The sequence below is a fragment of the Chiloscyllium plagiosum genome, chromosome 18 (genome assembly GCF_004010195.1).
Source record: "Chiloscyllium plagiosum isolate BGI_BamShark_2017 chromosome 18, ASM401019v2, whole genome shotgun sequence".
NCBI lineage: Eukaryota > Metazoa > Chordata > Chondrichthyes > Orectolobiformes > Hemiscylliidae > Chiloscyllium > Chiloscyllium plagiosum.
This window is the reverse complement of record NC_057727.1, coordinates 40,689,820-40,711,888: the sequence shown is the minus strand read 5'-3', so window position 1 is coordinate 40,711,888 and position 22,069 is coordinate 40,689,820. Positions and strand designations below refer to the sequence as shown.

Sequence of the window (22,069 nt, the reverse complement as noted above, 5' to 3'; positions counted from 1 at the left end):
TGTTCCAGGACTGTTTGCCTAGAATAAAATCAAACGATTTCCAAAACGCTTGACACCCCACTCCCTCCTACACCTGACTCTGTATTGCTGTCTTTAGAAGTTATTTTATTGGTCCAAACTTATAATTAAAATAAAGCTGCAGTTCTACCTGCGCAGAATGGAAATTTATAAAACAGCCAAACTCTACATCAGGACATGCATTACTGGATCTCTTATGGTATTACACAACAAGAGAGAATATAGCCTACCTTTCTTACCTATTATCACCCTGTTTCTGTTCATTTCTCTGCCCCCGCACATTCTTATGTTCCATTTGACTTTAGTCTATCTGTTTCTCTGCATGTTCCTTTCTCCCTGCATCCTGTCTATGAGGGAGTTGGCGGTATTATTGGAGCACAGAAATGTTAGATGTTGCTAACGCGGACTGCAGTGTTCACCTCAAAACAATCAAGGAAAAAACAATAAGAAAAGCCACATTTTCTTTGGGAGGTTGTGGAGAAAACTTGCTAGCATTCAATGCTTCAAACATACTTATTTTTATTATTCATTCATGGGATGTGGGAGTTGCTTGCTGGGCCGTTTACTGCCCATCCCTAATTGCCCTGTTGGCAGTGAAATGTTCATGATGATGTGGATCTGGAGTCATATCTGGGCCAGACTAGGTAAGGAGAGCAGACTTCTTTTGCTAAAGAACATTAATGAACCCGATGGGGTTATACAACAATTGACAGTGGTTACACAAGATCCATTAGCTCACTTCTTATTCAAGACTTTTATTGAGATCAAATTTGGCTATAGGGATATTTGAGTCCCATGTTCCCAGAACAATGACCTAGGGCTGGAGATTACTAGGCCAGTGACATTACTATTCCACCACTGCCTTCTAATTCACTGACTTTCATCAATCAACCACCCCCCCCCCCCAATTCCATTGTTTCCCCTAATGTTTCCCCTAAATTTTTGCCTTTCAACTTCCCTAGTTGCCTCTAAAAACATTAATTACTGGCTTGATTCTTTCTTTGGGATGACTCATTGACCCTGTAGTCCCATCCCTCCTACCCAAAACATTTATTTTCCAAAACTATATAAAACCAGAAAATTTATAAAGGTTCATTATGTAACACTGAAAATTTAACAGGACAAAGTATCAGACAGAATTTCTCTCAATTAGAAGAGGTTCACTACAGGTTACAATGGTCAATACTCAGCCCAAAACTTTCATCGCATTATTACCCATTCATCCCTACTCTATCACAGGTACTTCAACTTCTTTTGGAGATTGTGATGTACTATAATGCACATTCTCCTATAATGTGCATTCCATCATTGCAATTTGGTCGTCACGTGATTGGTGAATTGGGGAACTTTTTTTTAAAAATGGGTTTTAAATCTCCCGTTGGCTGTTGCGCGATTCCATCCCCATTTACCTTAAGTTCACTCCAGATATTTACTTCAGATCAGGCAAAAGACATTGCATGATGGGGCAATTTGTTTCTGATCTTATTGTTGATGTTTGTGAGAATACTTTTAAAAATTATTGCAGGAGAAAAGATTTGGATTTCAAGATTCTTCTCATTCTGGTCAATGCACCAAGCCATTCTCCCACCATTGGTGAGCTTTCTGAAAACATCAAAATGCCATTTCTCCTTTCAAGCACAACCTCTCTCACTCAACCCTTGGACCAGGATGCAATGCAAGTCATTGAAGCTCATTATTTAGGCGCACATGCAGGAAGCTGATTACAGCAACTGAGGACCGTGTTCGTCAATTTTGAAAGAGCTTTAACATTTTTGTCATTTACATAAATGATTTGGATGCGAGCATAAGAGGTACAGTTAGTAAGTTTGCAGATAACACCAAGATTGGAGGTGTAGTGGACAGCAAAGAGGGTTATCTCAGATTTCAACAGGATCTGGACCAGATGAGCAAATGGGCTGAGAAGTGGCAGATGGAGTTTACTTCAGATAAATGCAAGGTGCTGCATTTTGGGAAAGCAAATCTTAGCAGGACTTATACACTTTATGGTAAGGTTCTAGGGAGTGTTGCTGAACAAAGAGACCTTGGAGTGCAGGTTCATAGCTCCTTGAAAGTGGAGTCGCAGGTAGATAGGATAGTGAAGAAGGCGTTGGTATGCTTTCCTTTATTGGTCAGAGTATTGAGTACAGGAGTTGGGAGGTCATGTTGCTCTGTACAGGACATTGGTTAGGCCACTGTTGGAATATTGCATGCAATTCTGGTCTCCCTCCTATCCGAAAGATGTTGTGAAACTTGAAAGGGCTCAGAAAAGATTTACAAGGATGTTGCCAGGGTTGGAGGAGTTGAGCTACAGGGAGAGGCTGAACAGTCTGGGGCTGTTTTCCCTGGAGCGTCAGAGACTAAGGTGTGACCTTATAGAGGTTTACAAAATTATGAGGGGCATGGAGAGGATAAATAGACAAAGTCTTTTCCCTGGGATCGGGGAGTCCAGAACTAGATGGCATAGGTTTAGAGTGAGAGGGGAAAGATATAAGAGAGACCTAAGGGGCAAGTTTTTCACGCAGAGGGTGGTACGTGTATGGAATGAGCTGCCAGAGGATGTAGTTGTGGCTGGTACAATTGCAACATTTAAGAGGCATTTGAATGGGTATATGAATAGGAAGGGTTTGGAGGGATACGGGCCAGGTGCTGGCAGGTGGGACTAGATTGGGTTGGGATATCTGGTCGGCATGGACAGGTTGGACCGAATGGTCTGTTTCCATGCTGTACATCTCTATGACTCTATGAAGAATGCTATTGACATCATTGTGGAGGCTGGGGTGATGTCAGTAAGGACTGCTTGCATGTAGTTTGGTGGAAGCTTCTCCCACATTTTCTTCATGATTTTAAAGGCTTTGAACCATCAGATGATCTTCCGGCAATGAAAAACATTGGGTCGCTATTGCAAAGCAAGTTGGATTAGAAGAAAGGGTGACTTATCTACAACTTGTTGCTGTGGGGAAAATTGAAGCTCAAGATGAAGACAATGAAGGCCAGGATGCAGCACCATAAGAACTTTCCATTTCACTTTTGTCTTCTATGATGAAGTAAGTTGAGAAGCAGTTGCAGTTCTTAGAATACCATGACTACAATGCAGAATTAAGCAGCATAGCAGTTTGTGGCATAAAGTCTTATCTGGCATCCTATGAACAACTTCTTCATGAAAAAAAGATGGCAAAGCAGCAAAACCCAGATGCCCTTTTTAAGCCAACCCCCAAGAAACAGTCTGAGGACAATGAACTACAGCCATCCACTTCTGGACTAAATAATTTCTATCGTAACTCTGCACCTGAAAGCCATGATGATGCTGATGATGACCGTCAGCCCATGTATTAATATAGTACTGCAACTCAACAAACTCAGAAACCCCTTAAAGTGTTAAATTTATTGTACTATTTTGTTAAAATATAGATTTTAACATTTAATTAGACTGCACTATTGTTTGTGTTATGCAAACTACTATTTTGCTTCAATTTTTACTGATTATGTTTGGTAGTTCACCCCAATCCTGCTTTTCCCATAGGCCTCGTTATTTCTATTGCATTATCTTCTATAACAAGAGGTCGCACGAGAATGCAACTGCTGCATTACAGAACAGTTAAATGGCTGACAATCCAATTTATTCTGAAGGCACAGTCACTCTCAATGGACATGGTAGCTGGTGGAATTTAAATTCAATTAATAAATTTGGAACATAAAGCTAGTCTCAGTAATGACCAATGAACCCATCTACTTTACTAATGTTCTATCAAGCTTACCACATCTGACCTACATGAGTCCAGACCCATTGCAATATGGCTGAAACTCAACTGCCTCTTACAATGGCCTAGCAAGCCACAGGTCAAGGGCAGTAAAGGATTGGTGACAAATGGCCAAAGAAAACGGTTTTCATTTTTCTCCCAAAAGTCTCTATTTTTTAAAAAAACTGATAATTGATTTTATGAACCTTGTTTTGAATATTAGAGAGTGAAGTTGGCATTGTTTTAAGAAGATGGAAATGTGTTGCTGGAGAAGCGCAGCAGGCCAGGCAGCATCTAGGGAACAGGAGAATCGACGTTTCGGGCATTAGCCCTTCTTCAGGAATGAGGAAAGTTTGTCCAGCAGGCTAAGATAAAAGATCGGGAGGAGGGACTTGGGGGAGGGGCGTCGGAAATGTGATAGGTGGAAAAAGGTCAAGGTGAGGGTGATAGGACAGATTGGGGTGGGGGCGGAAAGGTCGGGAAGAAGATTGCAGGTTAGGGAGGCGGTGCTGAATTGTTTTAAGAATGCAATTTGAATGATTTGCAAGAGAAAGAGCAGGGGGGGGGGGTAGACACTGATTTACAAACACCCATTTTATGAAAGCTCACATTACAAACAGAGTCATAGAGGGGGTGTAATTTTAAAGATCCAACTTTCAAACATCCACTGTAATTACAAGCAGCTATATTGTACTCTCCTGTATGCTGTGTCAACTTTTGTACAAATAGATTTCTGAATAGACTCAAGAATGGAACCCAAGAACTGACTGTATGATGTCTTTGTATGTTGGTCAAAAAGTGTGGCGCTGGAAAAGCAGCATCCATGGAGTAGTCGAGTCGACCTTTCAGGCATATGCCCTTCATCAGGAATGGCTTATGAAGGGCTTACGCCCAAAATATCAATTCTATTGCCCCTTGGATGCTGCCTGACCTGCTATGTTTTTCTAGCGCCACACTTTTCATCTCTGATTTCCAGCATCTGCAGTCCTCACTTTCTCCGAGTATTGGTATGTTAGGTAAGCCTTGGCATTACATGGAAACAGAATAAGCAGTCTTATTAAGAATAACAGGTGAGGGCACACATTTACAAATATTTTCTAATCAACCTGTTCAAAGATGATCCTTTGGAGCAGGAGTCTTGAACCGGAGTCTCCTGGTTAAAAGGTTAGGAACATTACTACTGAGCCACAAGAACCTTTATATTATATTCTGCTCTGAAAGCTAACTTTGTAACAACATCAAATCATCATCACTTTGTTCACAAACATTAACTTAATTTCAATGCAGGAGACATATGTTTTTGAGATATATGTTAATTAACTGCTCAATAGCTGTAAAAAATATACAATCATTTTAATTTATATCTCTAACATACTGACAAGATCAATTTAGCAATGTTTTGATTGTACTGTTCTGTGCGACACTGTCAATCAGGTACGATTTATTCAAGCACATGAAACAACAAAACCCTATAACACAATTTGCTTATTTCTAATAAAGGTCCATATGGACTCCTGCAGTTAACTGAAAATATTAAGAGACTTTGTGGGTACAATACTTCATTATGATAAAAATTCTACATTTGGAATATTCAGTGCAACATGTTATAGAAATAAATCAATACATCATGCATGAAACAAAAATGTCATCCTGCAAAAGCATCTAGTTTATTGTGCTATTGTTTTTCATGATGGTGAAACCTCCTCTTACTGTAGGAGTGAACATAACTTGATTTAAAATGCTGCAAAGAAACTATAATAGGCATGTACTGCAAGCTGCACATAGTGGCACCACTATACCTGGCCAGGATGGCAAAACCTATGGTACATCCAATCATACACTCCTGACTTTGATTCTGTCAATGATTCAAATAGACATATTCACACATAATTTAGTGTGTTTTGACATAGAATTAATAATTGCTTCTTTAATTATTCTCCATTCACTCCATTTTCCAAAGAAAAAAAAAATCACTATTTATTAGAAATTGCTGCAGGTTTGGTCAGTGTGTTTAACATACACCTTACTTGTAAATTGACTCAGTAAATGTTTTCTCCAAAACTTGACCTGTGCCCACCTCACTGGCATACACATTCATGGCAGCAGTTATTGCATGCTGCCCCCAAATAACATTTTCCCATGTCCTATATTCAACTGTTGTATATTCAACTCACCAAATCAAACAGCAGTTTGTTTTGACTTCAAACCTAAAATTCTAACAGAAATATTTCTATTCTCGTGCAAAGTCAGAAGAAACAACCCAAAGGGGCTGCGGTGTAGGAAGCATGAAACATGTCAAAGAGTGAAGACAAAGAATCAGAATGACGAAGGCCACAGTGGGAGGTTGGAGTGAGATAGAAACCCTCGTCAGCAGAGAACTTTGAAGAAATGATCCAAAGTCATTGTCTCAATGAATGAGAGAAAGAAAGACAGTCTGTCTTACAAAGATGACCTTATCGAGGTTTATAGAATCATAAGGTGAATGACAATTTGTCTTTTCCCAGCAAGGGGGACTTCAATACTAGGGGCTATATTTTAATGGTGAACCAGGAAAGATTTCAAAAAAGACATGCAGGGCAATTTTGTTTTACACCCAGAGTGGTTCGTCTGTGGAATGAACTTCCAGAGGAAGTGATGGATGCAAGTACAGTTACAAGATTGAAAAGATATTTAGATCAGCATAAGAACAAGAAATGCTTTGAGGGATAAGGGCTAAGCGCAGGCAGGTGGACTAGTTTTGGTCAGCAGGACTGGTTGGACCGAAGGGTCTGTTTCCGTGCTGTATGAGTCTATTACTATTAATGTATGGCTGCAATGATATGTTGGTGGTGAGGAGATTAAAAAAAAAGACAAAATAAAAAGGTACTTGTAAGTAAACTAAATCATTTCTTGCTAAATAATTTGTTACATATATGCCTGCCTGTTCTCAGCAAACATTCTGCTCCCCAGTATATCAGAAGTCAAAGGCTTTGATGACAATCAGACACAAAGTCAAACGTACAGTATGTCTCTAAATTCAGAATTAATTTCAAAAGCACCAAACTTGATAAGTAATAATTGAGTAGCCCAAAATATTTGCAAGGTGCATTTTATGCTTAAGAGAAAGACACCTGATGTATTCTTAACCATTCTTTCTTAAACTCAGGCAAGAACCATGTGGGGTCTTAAATTCCTATCTAAAAAGTTATTTGATGCTAAGTATTTTTGGCTCACTTAAATTGGCCCATCGAAATTTTATTAACCTGATTTTTAAATTAACAGTTATAGAATCAACCTCTCCATGCAAGGCCAGGATAGCAGAGTCAATCTTAGCTTGTTATAATAAACGAAAGATAATTAAATTATGAACTAACATTTCTTCATTAATATTGAAATAACAACACTAGCATTTAATATGAGACATTGGAAAGTACTTCATTTACTTATGAATAAGTTCAAGGTTACAAAGATATTTCAAATGTATCAGTGATTTATCACATGGACTTTTACATATTAAGGGGCAAAAGAAAATTCAATGTCCAATGTTGACATGAGTTCAGATGGTTAGTTTAAGGTAATTTTCCATGTAAATGTGATAAGTTAGCAACTTCGATGAAAAAAATCAAAAATTTAAAAAAGGATAACCAATTGAGCTTACTACTGATAAAAGTTTAATTTTAACAATGATTCTTGAATTAATGATAACTTGGCGCATCAAGGAACACAGTGTAGTTTGCTGCCTCATCTCCCAATGACACTTGTTATCAATTTTTATCAATCCTTCATTGCTACGAACTTTGATAATAGGAGCTGGGATGCTATGTTGAGGTTGTACAGGACGTTTGTGAGGCCTCTTCTGGGGTACTGTGTGCAGTTCTGGTTATCCTGCTGTAGAAAGGATACTATAAAATTGGGAGAGGGTTCAGAAAAGATTTACCAGGTTATTACCAGGAATGGAAGGTTTGAGTTACAAAGTTACAAGGTGACTGGCAAGGATCTTTTCCCAGAGGGTGGGAAAGTTAAAAACTAGCAGGAATTTTTTTTAAAGTGAGAGGAGAATATTTTAAAAAAGGACACAGAGACTGGCTCATGGGTGGAATGAACTGCTGGAGAAAGTGATTGTTGCAGGTACAGATACAACATTTAAAATGGATAAGTACATAAATCGGAGAGAGGTAGGCCAAACATAGGCAGCTGGGACAAGTTAAGTTTGAGAACATGGTCAGCATGGACGCGTTGGACTGAAGGGTCAGTTCCAATGCTGTACAATTCTATGGTATCCACCCCCTCTTGGATCACCTACTTCTCCAGAGTAGATTTGGCATTCACATCATAGTTATGATCTGGAACGCAAGTAGTTTGACCCGTCCTCTCCTTTTCAAGGAAACTTCTTTTGCATGTAAACGATTGGAGTCAATTAAACATTTGAACTTCTCTTCGGACCCTTCAGGTTTCTCTGGCCTTATATTTTATTTTTCAGGGTCTTTTTGCTCAACTAAAGTTGTCTAAAACAACTCTAGACTTCTTTCTCTTTCTATGGTTGCTACAACTTCAATCTTTTGTATAATTACTTAATACAATGTAAACTGTTTTACTGAGCTTTAGGCAATCTTTGTGAGACATGTACTCTTTCGGCACTAATCAGCCAAGATTGAGTAGGCAGTAAGGCCAATGAGTTTGCAAAACATCAGTGTTTGTTGCTCTTCAGGAGCAAATTACTGTAGATGCTGTAATCTGTAGTGGAAACCGAAAATGCTGGAAATCACAGCTGGTCAGGCAGCATCCACAGAGAGACAGCAAGCTAACCTTTCGAGTCTCAATGACTTTTCATCAGAGCAGACATAAAGTATGGTGGGGGCAGCATTTATGCAATGGACGCGTTGGACCGAAGGGTCAGTTCCAATGCTGTACAATTCTATGGTATCCACTCCCTCTCGGAGAAGGGGTTGATAGTACAGTTTAAGGTGATCAGAATTGGAAAATGGCAGAACAATGGTGTGTCTGTCAAACTGGGAAGAACAGACAGTTCCACTGGTGTATAGGGAGGGGAGATAGAACATGGTGACAGAGAATGCAACAAGTAAAGCTAAAAGAAAGGAATGAGAGTAGATTCACGTCTGAATGTGTTGAACTCAATATTAAGTCCAGAAGGTTGTAAAGTGTTTATTCTGAAGATGAGATGTTGTTCCTCCAGTGTGTGCTGTGATTCATATGCTCACTGTCTGTCCTCGGCATTCTGCAGTGCTCAAGCAAAAACTGGAAGAACAACAACTCATCTTCAGGTGAGGCACTTTACAACTTTCTGGACTTAATATTGAGTTCAAGACCTGTCAACTGGTGAACTTACACCCACTCCTTATCTTTCTTTTAGCTTTACTTGTTACATTCTGTGGTATCTCCACCCCCCCAAAACTCCACCCCCCCCCCCCCCTCCACCTTGGGCATCAACTAAAATAAAAGATAAAGAACAGGAGGAATCCACAGACTGGGAGAAATAAAATAAAACAGACTTATGAAAGAAAGCAAGTGCAGAGAGAAAGCAAATGCAGGAAAAAGACTGAGGTACATAATTAACAGGTAGAGAGAGAGGGAGAGCGGGAGAGAGGGGGAGAGAAAGAGTGAAAATATGAGACACTAAGAGTAATAGCAGGTCTTTGATGAGAGGTACAGGTGATCCGGACTGAAAACGGTGAGATACTCAAGAAGAATCCAAGATACAAACAAAATTGAAAAATAAATCTAAAGGAAGAACCAACTAGGTTCAAGGTTTAAAAATGGTGATGGAGACACTTATAAGATTAAAGATAGAAAAACAAGCAAGACCTATAGTTTTCTGCCCCAGGGAATTAAAAGACAATTTGTTGCCTAACAATTCATGCTCTTCCAAAACATTCTGTCCAGGAATTGGAATCTTGGAGTGAAATACTGACAAAGTCACAATATTATTTAAGAAGGATGGGGAGATAGACGAAAAGTCTTTAATTTTCCAGTACATCAACAATTATGGGGGAATTTACTACAGCTTGCGATTAGTTACACAATGAGTCAGATTTTGGGAAGTACGAGCTGATCAGACTGCCAGCACGGATGTCATATCAAGTCATGTTTAACAAACCTAGCTGAATGTTTTCTTTACAAGTACCACCCAACATGCCAGATAAGAATATATCTGTGGATGTTACTATTTAGGTCGCCCAAAGAGAGTCAACAAAATTCCACAAAGCACAGCATATCAATTTGGAGAAAATATCATGGTTTGGACAGGAAATTAGTTTGCAGGGTGGAGGGATAATAGCTATAGACATTTCCAGGCAAGATGCAACTAGGATGTACTGGGATCTGAGCCTTTCACTACATTCGTGTAAATGACTTCACTCAAATTATTTGAATGAAGCCAGTGTGCACATCTAAGTTTGCTGACATTATATTTGGCGTGATAATAAACAGTGTAGATGGGAGTAGAAAATTGTGAAGGGTTATTGATAGATTTCAGTTTGAATTCTGTCTGTTAAAGATTTACATTCTATGTGCAAAATGTAAAGCTTCTATATCAGGTCTAAAAAAGATAGGTCAATGCATTTTCTCAGTGGTGAGAAGTTAGGAATTGTCAATGATATAAACACAAAAATGTCTCATTATTGAAGTATTAACAGCTACTGACCAAGTACAGAATTACATCCGAGAGAGGATTGGAAAGTTAGCCTTTTGCTATAGCTGGACCAGATTCTTGACCAACATACTACACAAGGCCAAAAATTCTTTGCAAAGAAAAGCTGAAACTGTTGAGTGCTCAAGCTCCAAAATCTTTGCTGCAATGTCAACTAGCCCTTTGTGAAATACCTTCATCAGTTCAATACTGGATAACTATTATCAGTAGCTTTGGGCATTAATAACTGGTAACACACAATTACAAATAATCAAGTTAATAGAAAAAAACTAATGGCTCTGTATCACAATGTGTGCAGCATTCATAAAGTAAACAAATTGACAGTAAACATTTAAGTGAATAAATACAATCTGAAGATCCTATAGTTGCAATGGAGACACGGCTTCAGGATTACAAGGACTGAGTCCCAAATATTGAAAGATTTATAACATTCAAGAATGACAGAAAATAATTGAAAGACGGAGAGGTACCATTGATAATCATTTTTAAAAAAAGCCAATGCAAGCTCAAGATATAGCACCAATGTTTTACTTTAGTGCTTTACAACCTTTCAGACTCAACACAAGAGTTAAGTAATTTAACTTGTGACCATTCCTCCAATTTCTTCTCCCCCAGACAGCAGATGCTGGTAATGGTTCTGCAATTGCCTTTTATACTTCCTCTGAACTCATCTTTTATTTCTTTACCTGGCCCATTACTGCTTCATCATGCCTTGCACCATCATCACTTTTGTTATTACATTACTCACACCTTTCAGAGATCTTCACTGTTTTCTTTTGCCTCTCCTTGCCTCGACACATTTCCAATGAAGTTTCTGAACTCTCTAATATGTTCATAAAAAAAGACCTCAAGCTTCCAGTTGTGTGCCAACTGATCATACTACCGTGTATGTTCCCATGCCAACATTTCTGTCTCTAGCCTCCTGCAATGCTCCTGTAAGACTCAACACAAGCTGGAGGAACCATCACCTCTTCTTCCACCTAGGCTTATAGCCTCAACATTGAGTTTAACAATTTCAGAACGCGAAATTCTCCCTTTTTTGTTCTCTTCCTCACACCCCTAAGTTCTGCTTGAACAAGCTGCTCCCAGATCAGCCAATCTGTTTTCAAATGTTTACACTTAGTGGTAGCACCACAACTAGTTATTATCTCATTATCAGTAATCTCTTTCTCTAACTATTCCCTTTTTTCCCTCTTTCCCTGGGCGCTATCTCCACATACTCTATACTCTTTCTTCCTGCCTTTCCCAACCCCAAAATACTCCTGCAATCATCAGTACCACAAATACCCCTTTCCCAGTTCATGAGAAAGGGTCGCTGGACTCAAAATGTTAATTCTGCTCTTCTCTCTACAGACCTTACCAGGCCTGCTGAGTTTCTCCAGCACTTTCTGCTTCTACAAATGTTCCATGTCTTTGCCATTTTAGTCCGTCACAAGCCAGGGACTCCCTCGAGTTGCTGAGAATATTTGAGCTCTTCAGGGATGTTGTGATGATAGTGCTAAAGGGTTCTAGCTGTGACCAAGGTCCAATTACAGCAGTACCTTCAGGAGTTAGACAAACAAACAATGTGCTCTGCCCAGTGAACCTGGGTTTCAGTATTTAGTGCCTCAATGCTGGGCACGTTGACTTGGCATGTTTGACTGCCTTTCTTATTTGGAGAATCTTGCAGAGATACTAGTGGTCATACTCCTCATGTGTTGTGAGGTCACAATACTCAATGGAATCTTAACTGCACTGAAAAATTGGCTTTCCTTCAGTTCTACTGAAACATGGCCTTGAGGCATGTGCCAGCTCAAAGGAGGTTAATGGCAAGACGCAAAAAGAATACTGGATCTACCTGCAAAGAGGAAACAAACAAAGTATTAAAGATGTGCTATCCAGGGATCACAGAACATAAAATGCTTTGAAGTAATGTGAAATTGCACCATAGGGGTCCAGGGAATCTCTAAATTAGGATGTATGTTATAAACACCGATTGATGCTGACTCTTTAACATTGTACCGTTATCTGAAGTTCCTGGGCATCAAGACATGCCAATTTCATTCAATCATAGACTTTTCAATATGGAAACTCCAAATGTATATTGAAAAAAGAAATCACCTGACATAATATGATAACACAACAAAAGTAGCAGGTTGACAACTTTATCAATTTCCTTACCAAAATCAAAGAAACTTTATATGGCTTCAGCATGTTGCTAAACATGACTTGAGGGACAAAGAGAAAATTGGAGTCAAGACAACAGTCAAATCAGCCATGATCTTACTATTAATGGAGGAGCAGGCTGAAGCGTCTATTGCTATTTCTTATGCTGTGTTCTCAGCATTTTCAGCAGAGGATCTGTTTCCTGTGCCAGAGGGAACTGATCCAGAATTTTTTCCCGGTGCATCCTTAACTGATGTTCCTCCCAAAAGGTTGGGAGTCAATTTTGCAAACAGAGAAGCCTACTTTGAGAACACAGATCATGCAACAATGCCAGAGTCCACAATTAGCATTTTTTTTAAACGGATAAAGTGGTAATTAACACTCGACTATTAGAGCAATTGAGGTTGCTAAAAACTGCTAAATGGATGTTGCTATCCTGAGTTTGTCCATGGATATCCCAGACTAATACTCAATTTATAAAAATGACAATAGAATCTGCAGGCACTGCTACCCTATTTAGGGCCCTGATTAAAAGGAAACAGTGGGAACTAAGAAAATAGTGACTTTCACAAACCCAATACTCTCAGTCTCCTTAAAACAATAACAAATCTCTGCTGAAATGCCAGCCTCTAAGCAAGACCCTGTGGAAGAACCACCTAGTTGACAATATTGAACATGCCGGGGTTGAAATACCACATACTTGAACGCTTTATTGTTAAAAGGATTTTTCGTAACTCATTTATCATCTTCTAACTTGTCAATAGTCGTAGACTTGACAGAGAAGGAAACTAAGTAAAATATAGTTCATAGAATTAATTGACCAAAAATATAACAATACAATACCACAAACTTGATATCCAAAATTAATTAAATTCAACCCAGAAAATCTGTTTAATTCCAAGCAACTTAAATACTAACATACGCTTCAGCTGTAAAACAAAACTCAAAAATCTCTATAAACATTTTTGTTGCATGTTTCTGGATCACATACAGTTAAAACTGCAATAAATTGATGCAGGACAATCTGGTTTCCTATTCAGGGATAGGACATGTCAGAAATCAAAATAAAATTGCTGTGGCAAGACTGACCCCTTCAGGCTGGAAATAGATAATGCAAACTCTCCATGGTATATTTATATATTTTAAAATAAACTCTACTTAATATATGTAATAGAAATAATCATTAAAGCAGGCTGTGCTTTTTTTCATAAGTTCATTTAAATACTCGACATATGAACTGTGAATCATATTTCAGAGCATTAGTAATCTTGGAACATTTCATGAAATTGCCCACATCAAAATGTTCAGATTTGTCGAATAAATCTCATTTTGATTATTAAAATCATATTCTATCATGACTTATGATATCAAGCTAAATAGATGATTACCTGTTTTCAGAGGTAAGTATGTTTCTACACATTATTTTGGTAGAATAAAACTGGTCTTATTTCCTCCCTGTGCTGTTTTGATGCAGCTCATGTGTGGGTTGCTGACAGATCCTAATTTTCAGGTTTCAGCCCCTAATTGGATGATAAATTTGCTAGCTGTATTGAAGGGTTTCAGCCTCCATTCATCTTTATTTACAGACAATTTCAACTCCAGGTTTAATTAGAGATTTGCCATGTTATGACCACAAAATTCAGCTGCATTTCACAGCAGGTCTTTATGGCAGCAATCTCATTTCCTGGGCAACCATTAGGTTAAGTTAAATCAGACTGGTGTTTCAGGGTGACCAAGCACAACAGCAACTACAATTCAAAGGACATATTTGACATTTTACAGAAACATTGAAGAAAGCAATCAACATTTTAAAGCAGATGAAAACAATACGCCTTCTGAATAATGCCATTTTGCAAAGGCAGATGAAAAAAAAAGGGAAACGGCACAACATGCAAGGTTACAGGATATAGAATTTCAATGAAAAAATGTTTCTTTTCATCAGCACTGGGACTTTTCAAAGTTATTTGTTTCTTGTAGTACATGAAAAATTGTTTTTTTTTCCCCCCACAGGAGATGGATGTCATTGACAAGGACAGTATTTATTGTCCCACCCAAATCACCCGAGCAGTGAGCCACCTCCTCAGAAATGTTGCAATTCATCAGATGCAGATACAGCCAGTGTTGGTGGGAAGGGGGTTTCTCAGCAACCGTGTTAAAACCAATGTTGTAGTTCCAAGTCAGGACAGCATCCAACTTGGAGGGAAATTACAGATGGCGATATTCCCAAACATCTGCCACCCTTGTCTTCCTCAGTGGCAGAGGCCTAGTGATTGCAAGGCACTGATGAAAGAACCTTGGTGAGTTGCTGCAGTTCATTTGCTACATAATACAGACTGATACGTCAGCGATGTGGGAACGAACATTCAAGGTGGTGGATGAGGTGTTGTTCAAGTGGGATACTTTGTCATGGAAGTGTTAAGCTTCTTAATTTGTTGGAGCTGCACTCATCAGATTTGCACCTTATAAATGAAACCTGAAAATTAGGATCTGTCAACAACCCACATGAGCTGCATCAAACACACCACAGGGGGGAAATAAGACCAGTTTTGTTCGACCAAAACAATGTGTAGAACCATACTGTACCTCTGAAAACAGGTAATCATCTATTTAGCATGATATCATAAGTCATGATAGGATATGGTTTTTAATCATCAAATGAGATTTTTTCAATAAATCTGAACATTTTGATATGGCTTTGGGGAGATGGGAGCAAGTTATTCACCACACAATTCACAGCTTTTGGCTTGTCTTAGAGCCATAATATTTATCTGGCCAGGCCAGTCCAGTCCAATCCAGTTTCTGGTCAACAGCATTCCCCAGGATGTTGATATTGGGGTTACAGCAATGGCAAATGCCGTCAAATAGAGTCATAGAGATGTACAGCATGGAAACAGACCCTTCGGTCCAACCCATCCATGCCGACCACATATCCCAACCCAATCTAGTCCCACCTGCCAGCACCCAGCCCATATCCCTTCAAACTCTTCCTATTCATATACACACCCAAATGCCTCTTAAATGTTGCAATTGTACCAGCCTCCACCACTTCCTCTGGCAGCTCATTCCATACCTGTACCACCCTCTGTGAGAAAAGGGTTGCCCCTTAAGCCTCTTTTATATCTCTTCCCTCTCACCCTAAACCAATGTCCTCTAGTTCTGGACTCCCCGATCCCAAGGAAAAGACTTTGCCTATTTGCCCTAAGGTAGTTAACGAAACTCTTGTTCAACATGGTCATTGCCAGCCATTTGCACTGTGTAAATTTGCTTGCAAGTTATCACCCCAAACCAAATGCTATCCAGATCTTTCCACTAATGGACACAGACACTTGGATATCTGAGAAGTCACAAATGGTGGTGGACATCATGCAGTCATCAGCATGTATTCCTACTTCTGACCACATGATGGACCGAAGATCATTGATAAAGTAGCTGAGAATGGTTGTGCCTAAGTCAGGAACCTGAGGAACACCTGTATTAATGCCCTGAGTAGAAGTGCCTTCATTTCAATAACCGAGGGGTCAATATCAGGTGAAATACCAGGCAGGAGAGAGGGAAAAACATCAATTCGGAGACCCCCACTTGCTAAAAGTAGTTGGTTACAAGGAGAAAAGCTATTTTTGAAGTAGATAGGAAAAGGATGAGGGAGAAAGGAAACGATCCTTCTTAACCCTCCGTGAATTTTCCCTCGAAAATAAACAAGATGCAACAGAATGTGAGAAAATATATTTTTCAGGTAAAAGATGGAAGCAACATGAATATTTTTTGGATATTCCAGCTCAGGTATAGTGCAAAGATTACACACTCCTAACAGGCATATTAAATCATTGAATCCCTACGGCATGGAAGCAGGCCATTCAGCCTATTGAGTCCACATTGACCCTCTAAAGAGCATCCCATGCAGATCCACTCCTCTATCCTCTCCCTGTAACTGTGTTCCCATGGTTAGTCTACCTGAATACTATGGGGAATTTAGTAAAGCCAATCCACCTAACCTGCATATCTTTGGAACGTGGCAAAAAACCAGAGCACTCAGAGGAAACCGATGCAGACATCGGGAGAATGTCCAAACTCCACACAAACGGTCACTTGAGGGTGAAATCAAATCCTGGTGCTGTGAGGCAGCAGTGCTAACCCCTGAGCCACCTATATCCAGTGTCAGGATCAAACCTTAATTCATTCAACTTTCTTTAGTCATCACCTCCATTGTCTTATTGGGATAACAGATGTAAGAAAAAGTGTTGCAAATCTAGGGCAATGTTGTGATACAATCAGATGCATGGGAAATTGATAGGCACGAGAACTGCATGAACACCAGAGGATACTTTCATTATGGATTTGTACACTCCGTTTAAGACCCAGGCTGAGATCAGGAAAAAAAATGAAAGGTAAATCTCAGCCATTTTTTTTACCAGTCTAAAGGTTCATAATTTAATATTTCATTCCAAATTAATATTTCTTAAAATAGACAAAGTATGGTGAATTCCAGCTTACCAACATTGCTGGAATCTACAGTCCCAATGGGGAGAGTGGCCCAAACCAATTTTTCAAAACAAATATGTTTCACAACTTGAGATTATTTTTTGGAAGACATTCATTAAGCAATTCAACAATCAAGATTTATGCAGAAATTAGTCCACTGTGGACTACTTTGAGAGATACACAGAGGCTAGCTAAAAACACTTTTTTTCTTCACAACAAAATGCCTTTATAACCTTGGGATTTCCTAAAGGTTACCATAACCAAACTAATTTTGCAGAATGTAGTCATTGTTGAAGATACAAGGCAACAGCCTCAAGGCAATAGTAAAAGAACGCAGAACATCAACTTGCAGAAATGGGACTGAACTTTGGAGGCTGAATAAAAATGTTGAACCGGAGGTAAAGCCAATGTTGCAAACATTCAACTTGAGACACTGTAGTCTCCCTTTCAAAAGAACACACACTACATTTATTTTCCTCACTCTGTAAACATAATCATTTCAATTTTGACAAACTTGGCCAGAGGAGTGGGATAGCTTAGGGGTATGTAGACTGCCAAATGTCAGCAAATTCAAGATGTCAGGTGTGCACAAACTAGCTTGACGATCTCGAATACAGGGTCTGTCGCAGGCTAGTCACCATGAAATCAAGGAAAACGTCAAAATTCCTGCTGCAAAATCACTGTTTGAAAACCCTTGTTCAATCAGATGTAAGTGCTTTTAATGGTGAAGGGACTAACAAAATCTAATGAACAACATGGAGTGCTGATAAGTGATTAAACTTTTTTTTTTAAGAGGGAGGTTTTTTTCACAATGTTTTTCAACTTTCCACATTCACCTCACTTATATATTAAAGGCCCAATCTTTAATATGCTGCCTGTAAAAATATTAAAGCAATTGTTATTGCTTTCAGTTTCCTGTTTTAGTCAGTGTAAATATCTTATTTTGGCATTGAGTCCTTGGAAAGCCTGAAAACAACATGGCTGCTCTACACTGTGAATGCCCAGTATTGAACACTGCAATCTGTTGCTGTACCACGGTGTACCATTCTCTCAGTGAGGCTCACATCCTGGTCAACAGCTAGTGCCCTTGCTTTGCCGCTAACCACAAACCTTAGATTAGAAACTCTCAATGATACGGCAGTGAAGTCAATCTTCAAGTCATTTTATCTTATTTAAAGTCTATAGAAAGGATGACAGAATTTTTCCCTGTTGTAAATGCCTCTCCACAGTGACACAGAAATTTGACTCTATTTGCACTACCTGCCATGATTGTCAGCAATGAAGCCCATTGAAGAAATCCATCTGAGTCCAGTGCACAAGACAGCAATGCAAAGTTACATGTAGTTTTTGTTTGTACTAAGCCACATTCCTTCAGAGCATTGCTGGAGGACTACTTACAGTGTACTAACATCAACAGTGCACTGCAACAGATGCATCACCTGCTTTTGGAAATGAGAACCTGGTTTTCACTACATCTCTGCACCTTCATCAACTCTTTAACATTAAAGTTCTATCTTAGCTTTAATGTATAGTCCACCCTTCCTTCCCCGGCAGAAAGCACTGGCATAAACTATTCCTTAAAATCTTGGTTTTAATACTTTGGAGAAAGACATAATTCATAATCTAGTTCTAATAGTTATGTAACATGAAATTATGCAGTCTTATTTTTAAGCATGCTATGGTTTTCCATTCTACTAGTGATCTGTTCCATGATTCATTATCCCCTTACTAAGGAATGCTTCCTGTAGTGTGAACAGTAATGCATGGGAATAATGGGGCATACAGCCATAGAGGTCTACAGCATGAAAACAGGTCCTTCAGCCCAACTTGCCCATGTTACCCAGCTTTCACAATTTAAACTAGCCCAATTTCCATATCCCTCCAAACCTATCCAATCCATGTACCAGTCTAAATGTTTCTTAAAATGACAAAATTTTATTCTCTTCCACCACTACCTCTGGCAGGCCTTTCCAGACAATTAGCACCCTCTGTATGAAAAATTTGTCCCGGACCCTCTTGTATTTCTCCCCCTCACCTTGAACTTATGCCGTCTAGCTTTAGACTCCCCTATCACGTATAGGTTCTAGATCTCAGCTGTACTATAAATCTACATATGCTCAACACAAATCTACATATTCAGAACACATTTTTCCTATAGGCTCTTTTGGTGAGTTATTTTCTCCCTATGTGTTTTATAACTTTGGTCAAAAATCACACAACACCAAGTTACAGTCCATAAGGTTTATTTGAAATCACAAGCTTTCAGAACATTGCCTCTTCAACAGGTGACTTATTTTACTGTGTAGTTTTTAACTTTTGATTTACTATTGTAAATAGTCCCATTTCAACAGATGTTGTTTACAAAAAACAAGTGTTAACATGGCTTTGTTATTGCCAGTGTTAACCATTTCCTCATAGAGCAGTGAGTAACAGATTTATTTCTGATTCATTTCTCAAAAGCTAGCAGCTGGATCACAGAATATTCTCGTGGCAACATGTTAATTTTCACCCAGTGTTTGGACCGAATGGGGAGTGCAGAATCATTTGAATTCTTTTTCTCTCAAAGCAGATGCTCAACTGTGGAAGAGGTATATTTGAATACACAATACTACATTAACCAACTACTTCTTTATCTCAACACAGAAAAATGACAAACTTAAAACTACTATTAATTTTTACCACAATTAAATGCAAGAGTCAGTGTAAAATTACATTCCACACATTCCTGATCTTAACCTGTCATCCCAAGAAGGAGAATGAAAAGAGCGCAACGTGGTCCCTTCAGTTATATCTCAGTTTCACATCACATGAAAGCTTTAGCTTGTTCAAGTAACCAATTGAACTGCACTAATTGTTATTTTACTTGCAAGCAAACTAAAATAATGTTTCAATCAAGGTAAAATAGCAATAATGGTTATCAAAATAATTCTCATTGAAATGAGAATTTCTGATATTAAATGCACTAGACTAGGCTCCATTGCCTTTCACATCTTCTGAACAAAACAATTAATCTGAAATAACATTAAGAAATGCTGTTGCTTCAAGAAGGTATCCTCAAGGTACAGATCACATGATATGGCTTCCTTGTACTTTAAAAGCAATCCTTTTGTGTTCAAGATCAACAAATGGTAAAAGGATGTTGAATCATAAAAATGCTGATTTGGCTGTACAATCTTCTACAGGCACAGAATTTTGATGACAGTCATCTTTTCCGGTGACCCCATCTAAAGAATTGCTGACGATCATCAATACAATCATTTTTTTCATCAGTCTTAAAAAGATAACACTAATAATTTAAAATTTGACCAGGTATGTCCATATATGAAGTGAATAATCTCCTCTCAGATGGTAGCGCTTCACATCACATAACCAACATGACATGAAATAATTTTAAATGACGACACCCGGTGTAAAAACTCCAGATCAGAGAAGCTCTTGATGACTAATGTTTAAATATTTTGTATGCTTTTTGGTATTTATTACAGGTGTACAAGGATTTTAAATCATGTCCTTTGGGACCACCCCTATGTCTGTAACCTACATCATTAACTGCTTCAACACAAAACTCTCATCAGCTAACTGAGGGAAAAAAGGTACTTAACACAACAATTACATTTGACTGAGCACATTACATTAAGGATGCCTAATTAGAAACTATTCAACATGCACTGAAAATGATGTTAAAGTTATAACTTCTCAACTTGACTTTTGTTTTAAAATTGGGATTCACAATTATTTAAATCGATGGATGCATCAAATTTGCTTCAGGTCACTACCTCAGGGCCTAAAAGGTCTGTATTCAAGTCCAAACTACCACAGAGGTGTGTCAAAACATGTCCAAGCAAGTTCACGAACTTTTGTTTTTTCACAAAGACTATATAGTGTAATGTTTTAAATCAGGGATGTTACACAATGTTCTTCACATCACATGGAAGCTCTAGTCCTTAAAACTCAAGCAAATTAGTTCTATTTATCCTGTTAAACAATTAATGCGTTGGTCTGTCTCATTTCTTCTGCTCTCGAGTTGTTACATACACAAGAAAAGTATTTAATTGGTGAAGTATTGAAGCCCTGGCAGTGGAATAATACCAAAGAAGGGAAAGCAAGGGAGAATGAAAAGGTTATCTTCAAAGTATAACATAATTTTTACAAGTGTATAGCATTGTTGTCTGACAACTGTGTTTTACTCAGTGAATTAGCTAATTGTATGTACCCTGGCTGAATGGGAAGAAAAGATTATGCTAATCACCAGATCTGTGAACAAACAACTGATTGAGACGACAATGTGTCCCATCACTTTGTGGCTTGATTTAAGAGATAATGGGAAATTCAGTATTTTTTCCACATTCAAAGTTTCAAACAATAAATGAAGGATCATCATTTGAAAACCTTGTGATTTTCAAACAAAACAGATTCACTGTTATGCAGTAACAGGGAAGAGATAGCTCAAGTACAAACTAGGCATAATCATTTGAAATGAAAAGGCAGAAAAGCTAATGCATTCTGGATGACAAAGGAAATAAAATAAAACACAAACAAGAAGCTCACGGTGATGAAAGTTAAGTATTGGTCTAAATATTTGGAAACTTGAGATCTAACTTGGATAGGATTCACACAGAGGAGAAAGTGAGGTCTGCAGATGCTGGAGATCAGAGCTGGAAATGTGTTGCTGGAAAAGCGCAGCAGGTCAGGCAGCATCCAGGGAACAGGAGAATCGAAGTTTCGGGCATAAGCCCTTCTTCAGGAATGGGGAAAGTTTGTCCAGCAGGCTAAGATAAAAGGTAGGGAGGAGGGACTTGGGAGAGGGGCGTCGGAAATGTGATAGGTAGAAAGAGGTCAAGGTGAGGGTGATAGGTCAGACTGGGGTGGGGCGGAGAGGTCGGGAAGAAGATACCCCCTGTAAAAACGCCATCCCATTCTCCCAATTCCTTCGACTCCGCCGCATCTGCTCCCAGGAGGACCAGTTCCAAAAACGCACAACACAGATGGCCTCCTTCTTCAAGGACCGCAATTTCCCCCCCGATGTGGTCGACGATGCCCTCCA

General features: G+C 38.8%; 1 protein-coding gene across 12 annotated transcripts in view; it reads right to left on the bottom strand.

The window, feature by feature from the left end:
• The window catches only part of slc25a26 (solute carrier family 25 member 26), a 298,023-nt gene that overhangs the window by 257,638 nt on the left and 18,316 nt on the right, over positions 1–22,069 (bottom strand). The window contains exon 1 of one of the 12 annotated variants that reach the window (XM_043708303.1): positions 258–351. The exons of the other annotated variants lie outside the window; for them this stretch is intronic. The gene's annotated coding sequence lies outside the window, so the exon portion shown is untranslated. Of the gene's footprint in view, positions 1–257; positions 352–22,069 lie in introns of those variants that run through there. 12 annotated transcript variants of the gene reach the window in all.